The 18,218-nt window shown below is 47.7% G+C and overlaps 1 protein-coding gene across 1 annotated transcript in view; it reads left to right on the top strand.

Moving 5' to 3' along the window:
• PIGL (phosphatidylinositol glycan anchor biosynthesis class L) overlaps nt 1-18,218 on the top strand; it is a 227,776-nt gene that overhangs the window by 6,543 nt on the left and 203,015 nt on the right. The window lies entirely within an intron of this gene.

The raw sequence follows: 18,218 nt of genomic DNA, 5'->3' as shown, positions 1-18,218 counted from the left end.
ATGCATGCAGAGCGCACGAAAGAAGTGACATGTCACTTCTTAGAACGCGCGCTTCGGGCAGCAGCCGAAGCGCTGAGCTCTTAATACGCCACGTGCGCACGTCTCCTGTATAATCTTCATAGATTATGCTGGAGACGCAGGACGCATGCAGATCGCAGCGTAACTGCGTGCAAATACACAACGTGCGCACATAGCCTAACCGTGTGTAATCTGCTTTTTGCTTATCCATTGATTTATATAGAACATGCTAGTCTGATCTAAAACACAAATCAAGTAGTGCAAGATGAACATTTTTTTTTTCTAGAGACCAATCCACATGTAAAAATGGTCAGAAGAAAATACATTGCCTTCGTCAGTGTGCACTGTATGCTTATAATTGTACTCATTTTGCATACAGACCAATTATACCATAAGCGTCTAGATTTCCAAACTGCGTGTATTTGAGCCAAACAACCCTTTAGTAGGGGATTTCTTCCGATTTCTTCCAATCCACATTTCTTCTTTTATGAGAAAGCACATCCTGGCACAAATTAAAGCTTTTTTTCTTAATTATTTTTGTTGGTGCATAGATTTGTGGACTTTGATAACAACTGCAGCAAAATGCTCACCCTCCCCAGGTCTAGCGATTTCTCCCTACCCTTTATCCATCTTTGACAGGCTGCATTAATAACATCACAACTATAATGCAAGCTATTACTGCAGCCAGTCAATGGTGTCAGTGGTTTGTGCCTTCTACAGCGTTGTCACCGCTGAGCCCAGTGATTGGCTGCAGTGGTTACATGCATTGCAGTAGTGATATCGCTGCTCACCTTGTCAACAAATGCATGTAATAGACTTAATGCTGATTCTTGAGCCATTTATTCCTAAAAATAAAATGCCATATACTGTGGGAGTTACCATATTTTTCACTTTATAAGACGCACCCCCAAATTTGGTGAAGGAATAGAGAATTTTTTAATAAATGGGGTACGTCTTATAATGCCAGTCTCCCTCTAACAAGTCATATAGGGTGTATGTCCCTCATAGCCCCCCCATCCTAAAATTAGCCTGCTTAATCTGGATATGGCCACCTTATATTGAATATAGCACCCTTGTGCTGGCACACATCCCCCAGTGATGCCACATGTCCTCTATGGCTGGCACACGTCCTCTATGGCTGGCACACGGCCCCTATGGCTAGCACACGGCCCCTGTGGCTGGCGCACAGCCCCCAGTGATGCCACATGTCCCCTATTGCTGGCACTTTTTCTCTATGGCTGGCACACGGCCCCTATGGCTGGCACACGGCCCCCTGTGGCTGGCACACGGCCCCCTGTGGCTGGCACACGGCCCCTATAGCTGGCACACGTCCCTTATGGCTGGCACATGTCTTCCATTGCTGGCACACGACCCCCTATGGCTGGCACACAGCCCCTATGGCTGGCACACGGCCCACTGTGGCTGGCACACGGCCCACTGTGGCTAGCACACGGCCCACTGTGGCTGGCACACGGCCCACTGTGGCTGGCACACGGCCCACTGTGGCTGGCACACATCACCCTGTGTTAGATATCGCCCCCATGTTGCTGCTTTTAGTAAAATAAACTATTTCCTTAACTTCTGCAGCACTGTCCTGTCTTGTGTCTCCCTCCTCGGGGTTGAGCTCCTCCTGTCTCCTGCACTTCCTACTTCCTGGTTGTCCGTGCGGTCATGTGATCGGCACAGCAGAGAGATATCTCTGCGTGCCTGATCACAGCAGCAAGAGGGAGACCGGGCAGACACGCTGGAGGAGGTGAGTAAAGAGTTTTTTATTTTACTATGGGCAGCAGCATGGGGGCCATATCTAACACAGGGGGGCATGTGCGATCAAAGGGAAACACAGGCAGATATAATATGCGCCGCTCCCCCAGCCCATCACCACGGTGCGGTTTCAGCACCACGGTGATGGACAGCGGTTGTGCATATTATATGTGTGGGAGCAGGAGATCTAACGCTGCCGCCCGCAGCTTTCACCTGCCTCTACCAGCCTCCACCAGCCCCCCCAGCACCGCTCCAGAGTGGCCCCCACCTCCCCTGGACCCTGCAGTATATAATCCGTACCACCTACTTTCCCCCAAAATTTGTGGGAACAAAAGTGTGTCTTATAAACCGAAAAATACGGTATATATATCTGTGTGTGTGTGTGTGTGTGTGTATATATATATATATATATATATATATATATATATATATATATATACGGTATATATATACGGTATATATATACGGTATATATAAAAATATATATTGTGTGTGTGTGTGTGTGTTATATGTATATATAGGCAATTTGTGTTTTCACTGATTAATTTTATTGTTGAACAACAGGGTTGTCAGTCAGTACAAAACGTTAATATGCCTGATTATTTAACAAAGTCAAAGGGAGATTTTGTCTTTCCTGGGTTCAAATCCCCCAAAGACAACATGTGCAAGGAGTTTGTATGTTCTCCCTGTGTTTGCGTGGGTTTCTTCCAGGTTCTACAGTTTCCTCCCACACTCCAAAGACATAGTGATAGGGAATTCAGACTGTGAGCCCCAATGGGGACAGTGATGATCAAGCCTGTAAAGCGCTATGTTAATTGATGGCACTATATAAGGGAGTAAAATAAATATCTATGTGCAGCATTATCGTGCAACTAATATATAGCACATGTTGGAAGCGGGTGTATGGAGCGGGCTCATGGGATGAGACGGGAAGTAATGGCTGTGTGTTACAGGACCTGCCACTAACAATCACAGGGGAAGAGGAGCTTCTCGCTTGCTATTGTTAACCTCTTAGAGCCCGCTGTCTAATTCTGACAGTGGGATTTAACACACGGGGCGCACCATTGTAAGCGTCCATCACACATCCGTGATGTGGTCACAGGTCGGCAATGGGTTGCTATGACAGCAGGAACTCTGGAGGCGGAGTTATCTTCCAGGCAGCATCCGCCCCGTAGCCTGAAAGAGCTCATTTACATAAAGTGGTAAAAGATATTTCAATAACAAGGTTTCTGATATGAGACATAAAGGTATTGACTTTTTAGCATACTATAACCTGTATGCCCATATTAATAGATTAAAACGGTCAAAGTGGTGACGGATTCCCTTTAAATGCATTGACAGTGATTAAAAGAACAGCGCGAGCATCCGTTTGTCGTGGTTCACCCCTCATGTCTTTCTGTCGGAGTGGTCCTTTACGATTGAGCCCACCTCTAATGGCTGGTTTGTATGTAATGTGTGCGCTCATTTTTGTAACTACAGCCTTAGCTGCTACTTTGTCGGACCCAGTATAAGAGCTCTGTTTCTCTCCACACAATTTCACATTGATTCCACAGCGAGATTTGCGTTAGTTACATGCACGTCTTTCCGCTGATTGTGCTGCAGGTTCTTTTGATTTTCCACAATCAGGACTTGCAGCTTCCTGAATGCTGTGGGTCCTGACCTATGGGGCCGCGAGTCTCCTCCGTAGGAAACCGCATCTACTCGTACCCACGATCAGGGTTTGGGGCGCCGCGATCTCCCACTGTGTTCTACCTACAGAGAAAACATGCGACGCAGCAGCAAAGAATTGACATGCTGCGGCTCGGAAAGCTGCACCGCAGGTCAGTTTTCGCTGGAGGCAGTACACTCATAGTGGGCAGGAGATTTCTATAATTCCCATCCACTGTGCTTCTACTGTACGATGCAACGTTTTGGACACAGCAAAAACACTATGCATCCAAAATGCCGCAAACACTGATCGTGGACACGTACCCTAAAATATTGAAGGATAAAATCACTGAGTAAGACTAACTGCATGAAGGATGATAGTGGTGGTCCTAATATACCCCGTGTTTCTCGTATCTGCAGAACGTGTAATTCATGTCTGTAGTCTTAATATTTTGTCAGCTGCTCAGGTAAAGGTATAGGAGGTGCTGTTTACATCACTAAAGCCAAGATTGTCTATCAAATTTCCAAGAAATGTTTGACTCTGTGGGGGATGCTATGATTTCTAGTTCTCCCCGTGTGTGCTGACTTTCCAGCGTGGATCTGTCCTTTCTGTTATCACTGTCTGAACCATCCTTACAATTTACAGTGTCCTGTGCCATCTGTTTCAAACCGCTCTTTTGGTTCAGATTCTGTTATATTTAATTCCTCTGGCTTGAGTTGTTATATGTGTGCAACAAGAGATATTAATCTATTATAAACTGTAGTTTCTAAGATCTAGCTAGAATCTGATCAAAAAAAGAATTTCATTGCTCACAATCCATGTTTTAACTTTCTAGCATAACAGAAAGAGACCGTGATTCCAACAATATATCACTTAGTTTACTGGGTATGTCAGTTGTGATACAGTCAAAGTACTTAGATGTAGCAGGGCTCAAAAAGCTAACCCAGTCCACAGCCCTGATTAGCAACTTTGTGTACACTATTGTAACGCCTGCCTAGATCAACAGACTATGGGGGGATGTAATGGACAGACTAGAGGGAAGCCACTCACCAAGCAGGACCCCCAGAACCCTGAAACCCTTTAACCCCTATACAGGAATTTGAAATTACACAGGGCCCTGGAGATCACTACCTGTGGAAGACTGCAGTCCGATGAGAGTAGTCGTCAGGCACGGTCAAACCAGGAATAGCAGAACAGGGACAGAATCGGCAGGCAAGGACGTAATCAGAAAACGGAGCAGAGGTCAAATCCGGATCGGGCAGCGAGGTACAAAAGCAGCAGGCAGGAGGGTAGTCAGAAAACACGCAGAAGTCAGCACACAGGAATCACAAAACAGAATAGGGCGCACCAGGAGCCAGGAAATCAGAACTATCTCTGGCAGTGGTCATGTGACAGGAGGGGGAATAAGAAGGGTGTGGTGTCTTCCCATTGGCTGTAGCTGATCTCTGCCAACTTCAGCTGGAAGACACACGCCACCCACAGTCAGCCAGCGGTACTGCAGATCCCAAGATAACCCAGCCCAGTAGATGATCGGAGCCTGTGCCCACCGGTGCCGCTGGCATCGACTCCTCTCCCATCACCAGCACCATCCACGGCAGGAACACGGCGTCGCCTAGCGATCGGAGCAGAAGTCGCTGGAGCAGACTCCGACGATGACATAACAACTATATATTGACAGTAAGCTGCTAATCAGTGATGGGCACGGGGTTGGCCTAGTATGCATGTGGGCAGCTTGTCCGGCAGGGTTGATTTCCTGCTGATAAAACACTCAATGTATTGAAACAACAGCATACAGCCTAATAAGTGACACATGGCTGAAATCAGTGTCTCAGCCCCTACGTCATGCTGTTCTCACATTACATAGTAAAAACTTGCACGCTGACAGATTCCCTATGTTCACACTAGAAAAATGATTTTTCTTAAGAAAATTTCTTAAGAAATTTCTTAAGACTGAAGGATTAGTGCACCTGCGTTAAAAAACGCACCTGCGTTTTTGCCGCGTTTTCGGTGCATTTTTGGTGCGTTTTCGGTGCGTTTTTACCGCTGGTTGTTCCCTGCGTTATTGTGCCAATTATCTATGGCAAATAACGCAGTTAGCTGCAGAAAAGAAGTGACATGCTCATTCTTTTTCTTAAGAAAATCTACTGAAAGAATTTTCTTAAGAAAAAAACGCAGTGTGCGCACAGCTAATTTTTTTTGCCATAGGTTTTGCTGGGGAATGTCTGCAGAAAGGTTACAAGAATTTCTCAAGAAATTTCTGCAGCAAAAACGGACCAAAAACGCAGGTAAAAAACGCAGTGTGTGAACACAGCCTTTAGGCTATGTTCACACTAGAAAAATGATTTTTCTTAAGAAATTTCTTAAGAAATTTCTTAAGAGTGCACCTGTGCTAAAAAACGCACCAAAAACGCACCTGCGTTTTTGCCGCGTTTTTGGTGCGTTTTTACCGCTGGTTGCTCCCTGCGTTATTGTGCCAATTATCTATGGCAAAAAACGCAGTTAGCTGCAGAAAAGAAGTGACATGCTCATTCTTTTTCTTAAGAAAATCTACTGAAAGAATTTTCTTAAGAAAAAAACGCAGTGTGTGCACAGCTAATTTTTTTTGCCATAGGTTTTGCTGGGGAATGTCTGCAGAAAGGTTACAAGAATTTCTCAAGAAATTTCTGCAGCAAAAACGGACCCAAAACGCAGGTAAAAAACGCAGTGTGTGAACATAGCCTTAGTGTTTCCATTCAGCTTCCAACAGAGAGAATTAGAGCTTATTGGTGTGGATGTGGTTGTCGGCGCCACATCCAATCTGATATTGATGACTTATCCCAAGGATAGGTTATCAGTATCATTTGACAACCCCTTTTAAGGCTCTGTTCACATAGTGTCTTTCACGTTCTTTTGTGAACAAACGACATTTAAAAATTTGGCCTCTTGGCTGTTTGGGTTTATTTCTATGGGATTTAATTTCCAAAAAATGCATTCATCTTATTTTGAAACAGCAGAATCTTAAATTTACATACATATATACATCAAGAGAATGCCAAGAGTGTGCAAAGGAGTAATCAAAGCAAAAGGTGGCTACTTTGAAGAACCTATAATATAAGACATATTTTCAGTTGTTTCACACTTTTTTAAATATTTCATTCCACATGTGTTAATTCATAGTTTTGATGCCTTCAATGTGAATCTACAATTTTCAGAGTCATGAAAATAAAGATAACTCTTTGAATGAGAAGGTGTGTCCAAACTTTTGTCTGTACATATATATATATATATATATATATATATATATATATATATATATATATATATATATATATATATATATATATATATATATATATATATATATATATATATATATACTAGAAGGTGGCCCGATTCCACGCATCGGGTATTCTAGAATTTACGTATTGTGTAGTTCATGTATGATTTTTGTTTATATATATATATATAGATGTTGTTGTGTGTAGTTACCAAGTGTTTGTGTAGGGCGCTGTACATGTTCTGGGTGTTGTCTGGGTGTGACGGGGGGTGAGAGCGGTGTTGTATGTGTGTTGCGTGTGTTGCGTTGTTTGTGGAGCGCTGTGTGTCTGTAGCGTTGTGTGTGTGTGTGTTGCGCGGTTTGTGTGTGTGTGGTGTGTTTTGGGGGGAGGTATGTTTTGTGCAATGTGTGTGTTGTGCGGTATGTGCGTATATTTGTGTGTGCCGCGGTGTTTGTGTGTTGGGTGTTGTGTGTGTGCAGCGTTGTCTGTGTGTGTGGGTGTCTGTGTAGGGCAGTTGTTTGTGGTTCCCAGTGTGTGGTGTGTTGTGCAGTGCGTGCGCGTGTGTGTGTTGGGGGGAGGTGTGCACTTCCCATCGTGCTCCATCCCCCATGCAGCGCACTCCCCATCGTGCTCCATCCCCCATGCAGCGCACTCCCCATCGTGCTCCATCCCCCATGCAGCGCACTCCCCATCGTGCTCCATGCCCTATGCTGCGCACCCCCCATCGTGCTCCATCTCCCATGCTGCGCACTCCCAAACGTGCTCCATCCGCCATGCTGCGCACTCCCAAACGTGCTCCATCCACCATGCTGCGCACTCCCAAACGTGCTCCATCCGCCATGCTGCGCACTCCCAAACGTGCTCCATCCGCCATACTCCGCACTCCCCATCGTGCTCCATCCCCCATGCAGCGCACTCCCCATCGTGCTCCATCCCCTATGCTGCGCACCCCCCCATCGTGCTCCATCCGCCATGCTGCGCACTCCCAAACGTGCTCCATCCGCCATGCTGCACACTCCCAAACGTGGTCCATCCGCCATGCTGCGCACTCCCAAACGTGCTCCATCCGCCATACTCCGCACTCCCCATCGTGCTGCATCCCCCATGCTGCGCACTCCCAAACGTGCTCCATCCGCAATGCTGCGCACTCCCAAACGTGCTCCATCCGCCATGCTGCGCACTCCCAAACGTGCTCCATCCGCCATGCTGCGCACTCCCAAACGTGGTCCATCCGCCATGCTGCGCACTCCCAAACGTGGTCCATCCGCCATGCTGCGCACTCCCAAACGTGGTCCATCCGCCATGCTGCGCACTCCCAAACGTGCTCCATCCGCCATGCTGCACACTCCCAAACGTGCTCCATCCGCGATGCTGCGCACTCCCAAACGTGCTCCATCCCCCATGCTGCGCACCCCCCATCGTGCTCCATCCCCCATGCTGCGCACCCTCCATCGTGCTCCATCCCCCATGCTGCAACAGCATCGGCCTCTCTACCCGCAGCATCAGCCTCTCTGCCCGCAGCATCAGCCTCTCTACCCGCAGCATCAGCCTCTCTCATCCCAGCATCAGCCTCTCTGTCCCCAGCATCAGCCTCTCTGTCCCCAGCATCAGCCTCTCTCATCCCAGCATCAGCCTCTCTCCTCCCAGCATCAGCCTTTTCTGTCCCCAGCATCAGCCTCTCTTCTCCCAACATCAGCCTTTTCTGTCCCTAGCATCAGCCTCTCTCCTCCCAGCATCAGCCTCTCTCCTCCCAGCCTACCCCAGCCTCAGCCTTCCCCAGCATCAGCCTCTCTCCTCCCAGCATCAGCCTCTCTCCTCCCAGCATCAGCCTCTCTCCTCCCAGCATCAGCCTTTTCTGTCCCCAGCATCAGCCTCTCTCATCCCAGCCTACCCCAGCCTCAGCCTCCCCCAGCATCAGCCTCTCTCCTCCCAGCATCAGCCTCTCTCTTCCCAGCATCAGCCTCTCTCCTCCCAGCCTACCCCAGCCTCAGCCTCCCCCAGCATCAGCCTCTCTCCTCCCAGCATCAGCCTCTCTCCTCCCAGCCTACCCCAGCCTCAGCCTCCCCCAGCATCAGCCTCTCTCCTCCCAGCATCAGCCTTTTCGGTCCCCAGCATCAGCCTCTCTCCTCCCAGCCTACCCCAGCCTCAGCCTCCCCCAGCATCAGCCTCTCTTCTCTCAGCCTCCCCATCCCAGCCTTCCCCAGGATCAGCCTCTCTCCTCCCAGCCTCCTCCAGCACGCAGTGCTCCTCTGCCGACACTCACAGATCCGATCGCATACACTCACACACACACACATACACCCGATCGCATACACTCACACACACCCGATCGCATACACTCACACACACCCGATCGCATACAATCACACACATCCGATCGCACACACGCGCTCACACTCACAACATCCGGAGATACCACATGCTTCTGGCCATGTGATTTTCCGGCAGGTCCTGGAAGCTCACAGCAGAGTATCGCCGCCGAGAAGCAAGCGATATCCCAGGATGTTGTGAGTGTGTGGATGCGATGTGATGTGTGTGTGAGGTGTGTGTGAGAGTGAGTGTGATCTGATGTGTGTGTGTGTGTGTGTGTGTGTGTGTGTGTTGTTACGTGTGTGCGTGTGTATGTTCCGCCGCTGCAGGACCTTGATGCGCTTGGTAACTATGCTACCATGGTTACCAGCGTATCTCGTCCCCCGCTCGCACGGGAGCCCACACCAGCATACGCCGGCCAGCCCCAGCAATGCGAGGGTATGTGTCGGCTGGTTTGGTGGAGTACGCTGATGTGGGCTCCCAGGGGTACAGTACTCACCTGGTAGTCGTGGCTCCGTGACCGTGTCGGTTCGGGGAATACGTGGGGGGGCGGGGCCAGAGCTAGCGTGCATTGCGTGAGGGGGGCGGGGCGTGGCCGAGTTGCCAATGCCTGCAGAGTGCCGGGGCGAGAGGCCAATCTGTGGGGGGGCGGAGCCTGGGCGAGCGGCCGGCCAATCCGTGTGGGGGCGCAGCCTGGGCGAGCGGCCAATCCGTGCGGGGGGGCGGGGCCATGGCGAGCCCAGCGGCCAATCAGCTTTGTGTCACCATAAGGACACAATTTTGGAGCAAGACAGACAGACAGAATAAGGCAATTATATATATAGATATATATGTACTGTATATGGTATATGATTTGTCCTGAGGACGGCAGCGCGGTCTGTTAACCCTTTTCTCTCCAAATTTGAACTGATGTAAAAATATGTCATTTGATAATTGCTTATGTGCAGGTCGCTCCATACACACAAAGTCCAGCGGAGCCTGACCCGCTCCATACTTCTCAGGCTGGACGACTCATACACAATGTTACTTAATCTTATTAAAAGCTGTTGCCACTAAATGCTTGTTGCGGTTTCCTCGCTATTGGAAATGACAGGGCGACTGTGATGGAAGTCAGCTGAGCTGAAGTTATGTCTCACTTTCATGTATGAAGTCTCCCAGGCTCGCCCTGGTAAACCATTAATCTGGTAGATTTCATTAAACCCAGATGAGCTTGGCTGAACTGGTGTTAGACAGGGTCATATCCCCCTGCATCAGAGCCCATCCTCCACCCAGCGCGAGACCCAAATGATAATGGATTTGAAAGCTCAGCTTTTTCCACTATAGAGGAGAGACCTGGGACAGCGGGCGATGAATCTCGCTGTGGGGTCACACTGTCACATCACCTCCGCCCTGCCACAGCTACAGGCGAGGGCACCATCTCATTTTCCTGTACTTTGGCCTCTTAAGGTCATCGGTGGCTTTGTTGAAAAGGGGATAGATAGGATGTGGCAGAGCCTAGACGGCCGGTGTTAAAGGGAAAGGATGGCAGGGGATATGATGGGACTTTTCAAGTGGAGAATCCACAGCCTTAAGCGGGCTTTACACGCTACGACATCGCTAATGCGAATTCGTTGGGGTCACGGAATTTGTGACGCACATCCGGCCGCATTAGCGATGTTGTTGCGTGTAACACCTATGAGTGATTTTTGCATCGTCGCAAAAATGTGCAAAATCGCTCATCGGTGACATGGGGGTCCATTCTCGAATATCGTTAGAGCTGCAGGTACGAAGTAGTTTGTCGCTCCTGCGGCAGCACACATCGCTCCGTGTGACGCCGCAGGAACGAGGAACCTCTTCTTACCTGCCGCCGGCCCCAATGCGGAAGGAAGGAGGTGGGCGGGATGTTACGTCCCGCTCATCTCCGCCCCTCCACTTCTATATGGCGGCTACTCAGTGACGTCGCTGTGACGCTGCACGGACCGCCCCCTTAGAAAGGAGGCGGTTCGTCGGTCACAGCGACGTCGCAGGGAAGGTAAGTATGTGTGACGGGTCCGGCCGATGCTGTGCGGGCAGCGATTTTGTGCGTGTCGTACAACCGATGGTGGCGGGAACGCACACTAGCGATATCGGTACCGATATCGCAGCGTGTAAAGTAGCCTTTAGGCTTCGTGCACACGCTGAGTATTTGGCGTAGCAATTTTCTGCATCTTCTGGCAGCAAAACGCACCAAAAACTAGGTGTGTTTTTGCCGCCTTTTTAGTACTTTTTTTTTTTTTTTACCAAGCGCACCAACAATTGATATGCCACAGATTATTCTCTTACCAAATATAAAAGTGAAAAAATAAGAGACGTGCACAAACCTTCAGAATTGTCACTGAATTTGCTGGCATAAGGATAGGCAAGCAGATTTGTGACAAAACTGCACCAAAAAAAAAACACAAAATGCACTTTGTGCACATGGCCTAATAGTACTAGACTTTTTTTATTATATTATCAAATCCCATTCACACATTGGATGGAAACTGCAGTGTAAATCTTCAGGGTACCTGCAGTATGGATTTTTTGACAGTACATATTGTGAAACTACATGGCAAATTTGCACAGAACACGCAAAGCCACAGTGTTTAAGTTTTTTTCAATTCAAATTTAAAGGTTTTTTTTTTTGTTTTTCAAACTACAGAAGAAAAACAGAGAATATACAATAATCAAACAATTGTGGTAACAGAATGCCTAAAAAGCTGACATTCATTAAAGATCACAGTGGAACCAAGCATCACCAACAGCTTGGAACAAGGTAATGATCACAAAAAGGGGGTTAGTGAGAGGAGGAAGGGGAGAAGAGCAAGTAAAAAAAACTGACATTAAGAGAAATTGTGATGCAGACAGCTCACTATGAAGATAGGTCATCTTAAGACAGACCAATATAATGGGGAAGATAAGAAGGAACCTTTTCTTGGCATTTTTGATCTTCTCGTCCTGTGTTTGAGTTACTAACATTTCCATGTGCTGGACCATAGCAATTTCTACAAACCATTCCTCTAAAGATGCAGCATCCAGAGGTTTATTTGTTTTTGTTTGTTTATATTATTATTATTTTAATTTTACTTCCGTGGAAAATCCTCAAAGTCTCATGCCGTATGTTATCAAATGTGTTCACACATAGAAAGCAAGTGAGGAAACCGAAAAAGTGCGGTGTCTGGGCACTGCCAATCATGAGAACTACCAGGGAAGTTTAACTCTTTAATGCACAACGCATTTCTGTCCCCTTCTTCAATTGTCAATATTTATTTTTATATATATATATATATATATATATATATATATATATATATATATATATAGTTAGTCTCTGACAGAAGTTCTGTCGCTTATCAATTTTATGTAAATAATAGCTTATAACCTGACTTTAAATTCATCCATTGGTTTTATAAATTACTCTTTTGAAAGCTCAAACCCTCTCAAATTTGGTTTAGGTTATGAAAATAAAGTTGCTGCGAAGCTGAAATATTGATCATTTAATGAACACAGAAAGGTCAGATTTTGGCAAGACAAAAGTTTTGTCGCCCACAGAAAGTAATGTGAAATTCAAACAAATAATTAACTTCTAATACAAAGATATGTTATATATCATTGGTGAATGAAGTTGTGGTGCTATTAGAGCCATATTTAATATTCTGTGACATCCATGAGCTTGAAGGACTGCATATATGCTGTTCAACAGTGATTCATACAATTTTTTTATGAAGTCATCAGGAATAGCAAAGAATGCAGTCTTACATGCCTCCCAGAGCTCATCTAAATTCTTTGGTTTTGTCTTCCAAGCTTCCTCTTTCATCCTACCCCAAACATGCTCAATGATGTTCATGTCTGGTGACTGAGCTGGCCACTTCTTGCGCACCTTGATCTTCTTTGCCAGGAGTAACTTTGTTGTTTAGATGGATGTATGAGATGGAGCACCATCCTGCTGCAGAATTATACCCCTTTTACGATTTGGAATGTAAGAGGTAGCTAATACTTCTTGATATTTTAGGCTATTGAGAATGCCTTCTACCTTGCAAATGTTTCGCACACCCCCATACTGAATGTAACCCCAGACCATGATCTTTCCACCACCAAACTTAACTGTTTTCTGGATCCATACTGGCTCCAGTAGGTCTCCTGCAGTATTTGCAGTGGCTGTGGTGTAATTCAACTGAAAATTCATCAGAGAAATCCACCTTCTGCCACATTTCCAGCGTCCATCTGTTTAGCAGGCTGTGGGACTTGTCAAATGCCACATGGTTTTTTAATTGTCTTTTGTTTAGTGCTGGCTTCTGTGCACTGATTCGATCATGGAGGCCATTTCGAGACAGAATCCTACAAACTGTTCCAGTTGACACAGGCACTTGAGGTGACCAGGCCCATTGGAGCTCTGCTGCAGTGGAAGAGGGGCTGGCTTTGGATTTTCTAACCAACAAACGTTCCTCCTGAGCAGTTGTCTTGCGGGGTCTGCCGGACATGGGCTTGTCATAAACATCTACAGTCTCTTCAAATCTTTTTTTTAATTCTTTGTACTTGACGCTGAGACACATTAAAGGTGCCAGCCACCTCTGCAGTGGATCTGGTCTTCAGCCTCTTGATAATCAAGGCTTTGGTTGCAGGGTTGATTTTTGGCATGTTGTCAGAGATCAAGTTGCAGTTCAACTGAAGGTCTGGGGTGCTGGGTTTCTTTTTATACACACCCACTAATTAACCGATCATTAGTGAGCACAGGTGAGGATGTAAACTAGGATTGGGTGCATTATATGACAAGGCGACAAACCTTTTGTCTTGCCAAAATTTGACCTTTCTGTGTTCATTAACCCCTTCACCCCCGGCCACTAAAACACCCTAATGACCGGGCCATTTTTTGCAATTCTGACCAGTGTCACTTTGACAGGTTATAACTCTGGAACGCTTCAACGGATCCTGGCGATTCTGACATTGTTTTTTCGTGATATATTGTACTTCATGTCAGTGGTAAATTTAGGCCGATACTTTTTGCGTTTATTTGTGAAAATTTAGGAAATTGTGCGAAAATTTGGAAAATTTCGCAATTTTCAAACTTTGAAAATTTATGCCCATAAATCTGAGAGAAATGTCACACAAAATAGTTACTAAATAACATTTCCCACTTGTCAACTTTACATCAGCGCAATTTTCGAAAGAAATTTTTTTTTCGTTAGGAAGTTAGAAGGGGTCAAAGTTCATCAGCAATTTCTAATTTTTCCAACAAAATTTACAAAAATTTTTTTTTAGGGACCACATCACATTTGAAGTGACTTTGAGAGACCGAGGTGACAGAAAATACCCAAAAGTGACCCCATTCTAAAAACTGCACCCCTCACACTGCTCAAAACCACATCCAAGAAGTTTATTAACCCTTTAGGTGCGTCACAGGAACCAAAGCAATGTGGAAGGAAAAAATGAAAATTTTACTTTTTAACACAAAAATGTTACTTTAGCCATAAAATTTTCATTTTTACAAGGGAGAAAAGAGAAAGTGCACCCTACAATTTATTGTGCATTTTCTCCTGAGTACGCTGATACCCCATATGGGGTAAAAATCAATTGTTTGGGTGCACGGCAGATGTCGAAAGGCAAGGAGCGCCATTTGAATTTTTGAACACAAAATTAGCTGCACTCATTAGCGGACGCCATGTCGGGTTTGAAGACCCCCCTGAGGTGCCTAAACAATGGAGCTCCCCCACAAGTGACCCCATTTTGGAAACTAGAGCCCTCAAATATTTTTTCTAGATGTTTGATGAGCACTTTGAACACCTGGGGGCTTCACAGAAGTTTATAACGTTGAGCCGTGAAAAGAAAAAAAAATTTTTTTACCACAAAACTGTTGCTTCAACTAGGTAGCTTTTTTTTCACAAGGGTATCGGGAAAAAATGCAGCATAAAATGTATTGTCCATTTTCTCCTGAGTACGCAGATACCTCACATGTGGTGGAAAGTAATTGTTGGGCGCATGGCGGGGCTCAGAAGAGAAGGGCACCATTTGACAGCAAAATTGATTGGAATCATTAGCGGACGCCATGTCACGTTTTTAGACCCCCCCCCATGGTGCCTAAACAGTGGAGCTCCCCCACAAATTACCCCATTTTGGAACTAGACCCCTCAAGGAATTTATCTAGATGTTTAGTGAGCCCCTTGTACCCCCAGGGGCTCCACTGAAAGTTGATAACGTTGAACCGTGAAAATTATTTATTTTTTAATTTTTTTTTTTTTAATTTTTGCAGCAACAAGGTAGCTTTTTTTTTTTTTCTTTTTACAACGGTATCAGGAAAAAATGCACCATAAAACGTATTGTGCAATTTTTCCCGAGTACGCAGATACCTCACATGTGGTGGAAATCAATTGTTTGGGCGCATGGCAGGGCTCAGAAGACAAGGAACGCCATTTGACTTTTCAAACGCACAGACGCGGTGCACTGATCGGCCGCTGCAGGAGGCACGGTCGGATGAGATACAAAAAGCGCTGGGGATACGGAAAAAAAAGTCACGCCAAAAATTGAGCAGGGATGTTGATCCGCGCTCAGCGGGACGCACGGACAGATGCGATACTTTTTTATCCGTATCCCCGACGCTTTTTGTATTGCATCAGTCCGTGCGTCCCGCCGAGCGCTGATCAGGGATGCACATAACGGATCGGCATCCCTGCTCAATTTTTGGCGTGACTTTTTTTTCCGTATCCCCGATGCTTTTTGTCACGCCAAAAATTGAGCAGGGATGCCGATCCGTTATGTACATCCCTGATCAGCGCTCGGCGGGACGCACGGACAGATGCGATACAAAAAGCGTCGGGAATACGGGAAAAAAAGTCCCGCCGAAAACTAACCACGGATGCAGATACGTTATCTGCATCCCTGATCAGCGCTCGGCGGGACGCACGGACGCATGAGGTGTAAAAATAGAAAGGGGATAGAGGAAAAAAAAAAGAAAAAAAAAAAAGTTATACTCACAGTACCCAGAGGATTAGCAGGAGGAACAGAAGGCAAGGAACAGCTTTACAGCAGCAGCCAGCAGGCAGGAAGTTTGACAGCTCAGCAGAAGACCCAGGAAGAAGGACCCAGCGATGGAGGCAGATGGGATCGGCCGGTGAAGACAGGTAAGAGGACGTCGGGGGGACAGCAGAGGGGGACGGGGACAGCAGAGGGGGACAGCAGAGGGGGAGGGGGAGAGCAGAGGGGGAGAGCAGAGGAGGGAGATACCGGAGGAGCTGCAGAATAGAGATCACGGGGGAGGCCGGCAGATTGGGATGTCTGGGGGCAGATCGGGATGTCTGGGGGCAGATCGGGATGTCTGGGGGCAGATCGGGATGTCTGGGGGCAGATCGGGATGTCTGGGGGCAGATCGGGATGTCTGGGGGCAGATCGGGATGTCTGGGGGCAGATCGGGATGTCTGGGGGCAGATCGGGATGTCGTGGGGGGCAGATCGGGATGTCGGGGGGGCAGATCGCAGGGGGGCACGGGCAGGGGCCATTACGGGAGCGCGCAGGGGCTGCAAGGTGAGCACAATACTCACCGCTCCTGCTCCGTGACGTGACAGCAGTGGCAGCAGCAGCGGTGGCGTGGTACCACTAGTACCAGCCAGTGCTGCACGCTGCAGACATGTTGGGGGAGGGTCCCCAGACCAGCACAGGCCTGGCGAAGGGCGGCCACCGGCAGATCAGACCGCCCCACTGCACACTGATTGGAGCGATTGCGCGTCATAGCACGATCGCTCCAATCAGTGCTGCAGGGGGGGGCCACGGTGTCTGCTTGCTTCCAGCCAATGATCGGAGCTGCTGCAGCCCCGGTCCTAGCTGGATTTTACAAGATCACACCATTTTTGGCATTTTTTTTTGCTGAAAACAGCGTGATCAATGTGATTGGCGGTTCCGATTTGAACAGCCAATCACATCGATCGCCTATGGGGGGTGTAAGAAACAGCAGGGGACATCATTTGAAAGCCGTTGCTATGGCCACGGCAATCAAATGAAGTTTAGGCAGTAAAATTACGTCCCTGGTCGTTAAGTCACGTTAAAATAGGACGTAATTTTACTGCCCGCGGTCGTGAAGGGGTTAAAGGAGTTGTCCGACATAAACTCAACATTTTTTGGTAAGCTAATCTGTGCTGTATTGTCATATAAAACACCCCTACATTGTTATTTTTTATTTTCTGACTTTTGTTCCTCTTGAATTATCCCTTTATTCTCTGCAGCTCTTTGTTTACATTCAGCTCAAGCAAACATGACCACTTCCTGTGCTAAACCTCCCAGTCAGAGCTGGCACCGCCCGGCCTCAGTGTCCAGCCCCACCACAGTGTCCAGTTCCGCCCTCTGCACACACATTCCATGTCAGTATTCTGCCCCAGCACTGACCTGTTATCACTACAGCATTGGAAATAACAGCCCCACATCGGGCTCTGCAAGCCCCACCACATCGGGCTCTGCACACCACACACACACATATGGCTCTGCACCACACACACACATATGGCTCTGCACACCACACACACATATGGCTCTGCACACCACACACACATATGGCTCTGCACACCACACACACATATGGCTCTGCACACCACACACACATATGGCTCTGCACACCACACACACATATGGCTCTGCACACCACACACACATATGGCTCTGCACACCACACACACATATGGCTCTGCACACCACACACACATATGGCTCTGCACACCACACACACATATGGCTCTGCACACCACACACACATATGGCTCTGCACACCACACACACATATGGCTCTGCACACCACACACACATATGGCTCTGCACACCACACACACATATGGCTCTGCACACCACACACACATATGGCTTTGCACCACACACACATATGGGGCTCTGCACCACACACACATCGGGCTCTGCACTCCCCACCACATCGGGCTCTGCACTCCCCACCACATCGGGCTCTGCACTCCCCACCACATCGGGCTCTGCACTCCCCACCACATCGGGCTCTGCGCCCCACACACACATATGGCTCTGCACCCCACACACATAGGGCTCTGCACTCCCCACCACATCGGGCTCTGCGCCCCACACCACATCAGGCTCTGCACTCTCCACGACATGGTGCTCTGCGCCCCATACCACATCGGGCTCTGCACTCCCCACCACATGGGGCTCTGCACCCCATACGACATCGATCTCTGCACCCCCCACACCACATTGGGCTCTGCGCCCCACAGACACACATCGGG

The sequence above is a fragment of the Anomaloglossus baeobatrachus genome, chromosome 2 (genome assembly GCF_048569485.1).
Source record: "Anomaloglossus baeobatrachus isolate aAnoBae1 chromosome 2, aAnoBae1.hap1, whole genome shotgun sequence".
Classification (NCBI taxonomy): Eukaryota; Metazoa; Chordata; class Amphibia; order Anura; family Aromobatidae; genus Anomaloglossus; species Anomaloglossus baeobatrachus.
Note: the sequence above shows the minus strand (reverse complement) of the source record. Positions and strands in the feature narration are given on the sequence as shown.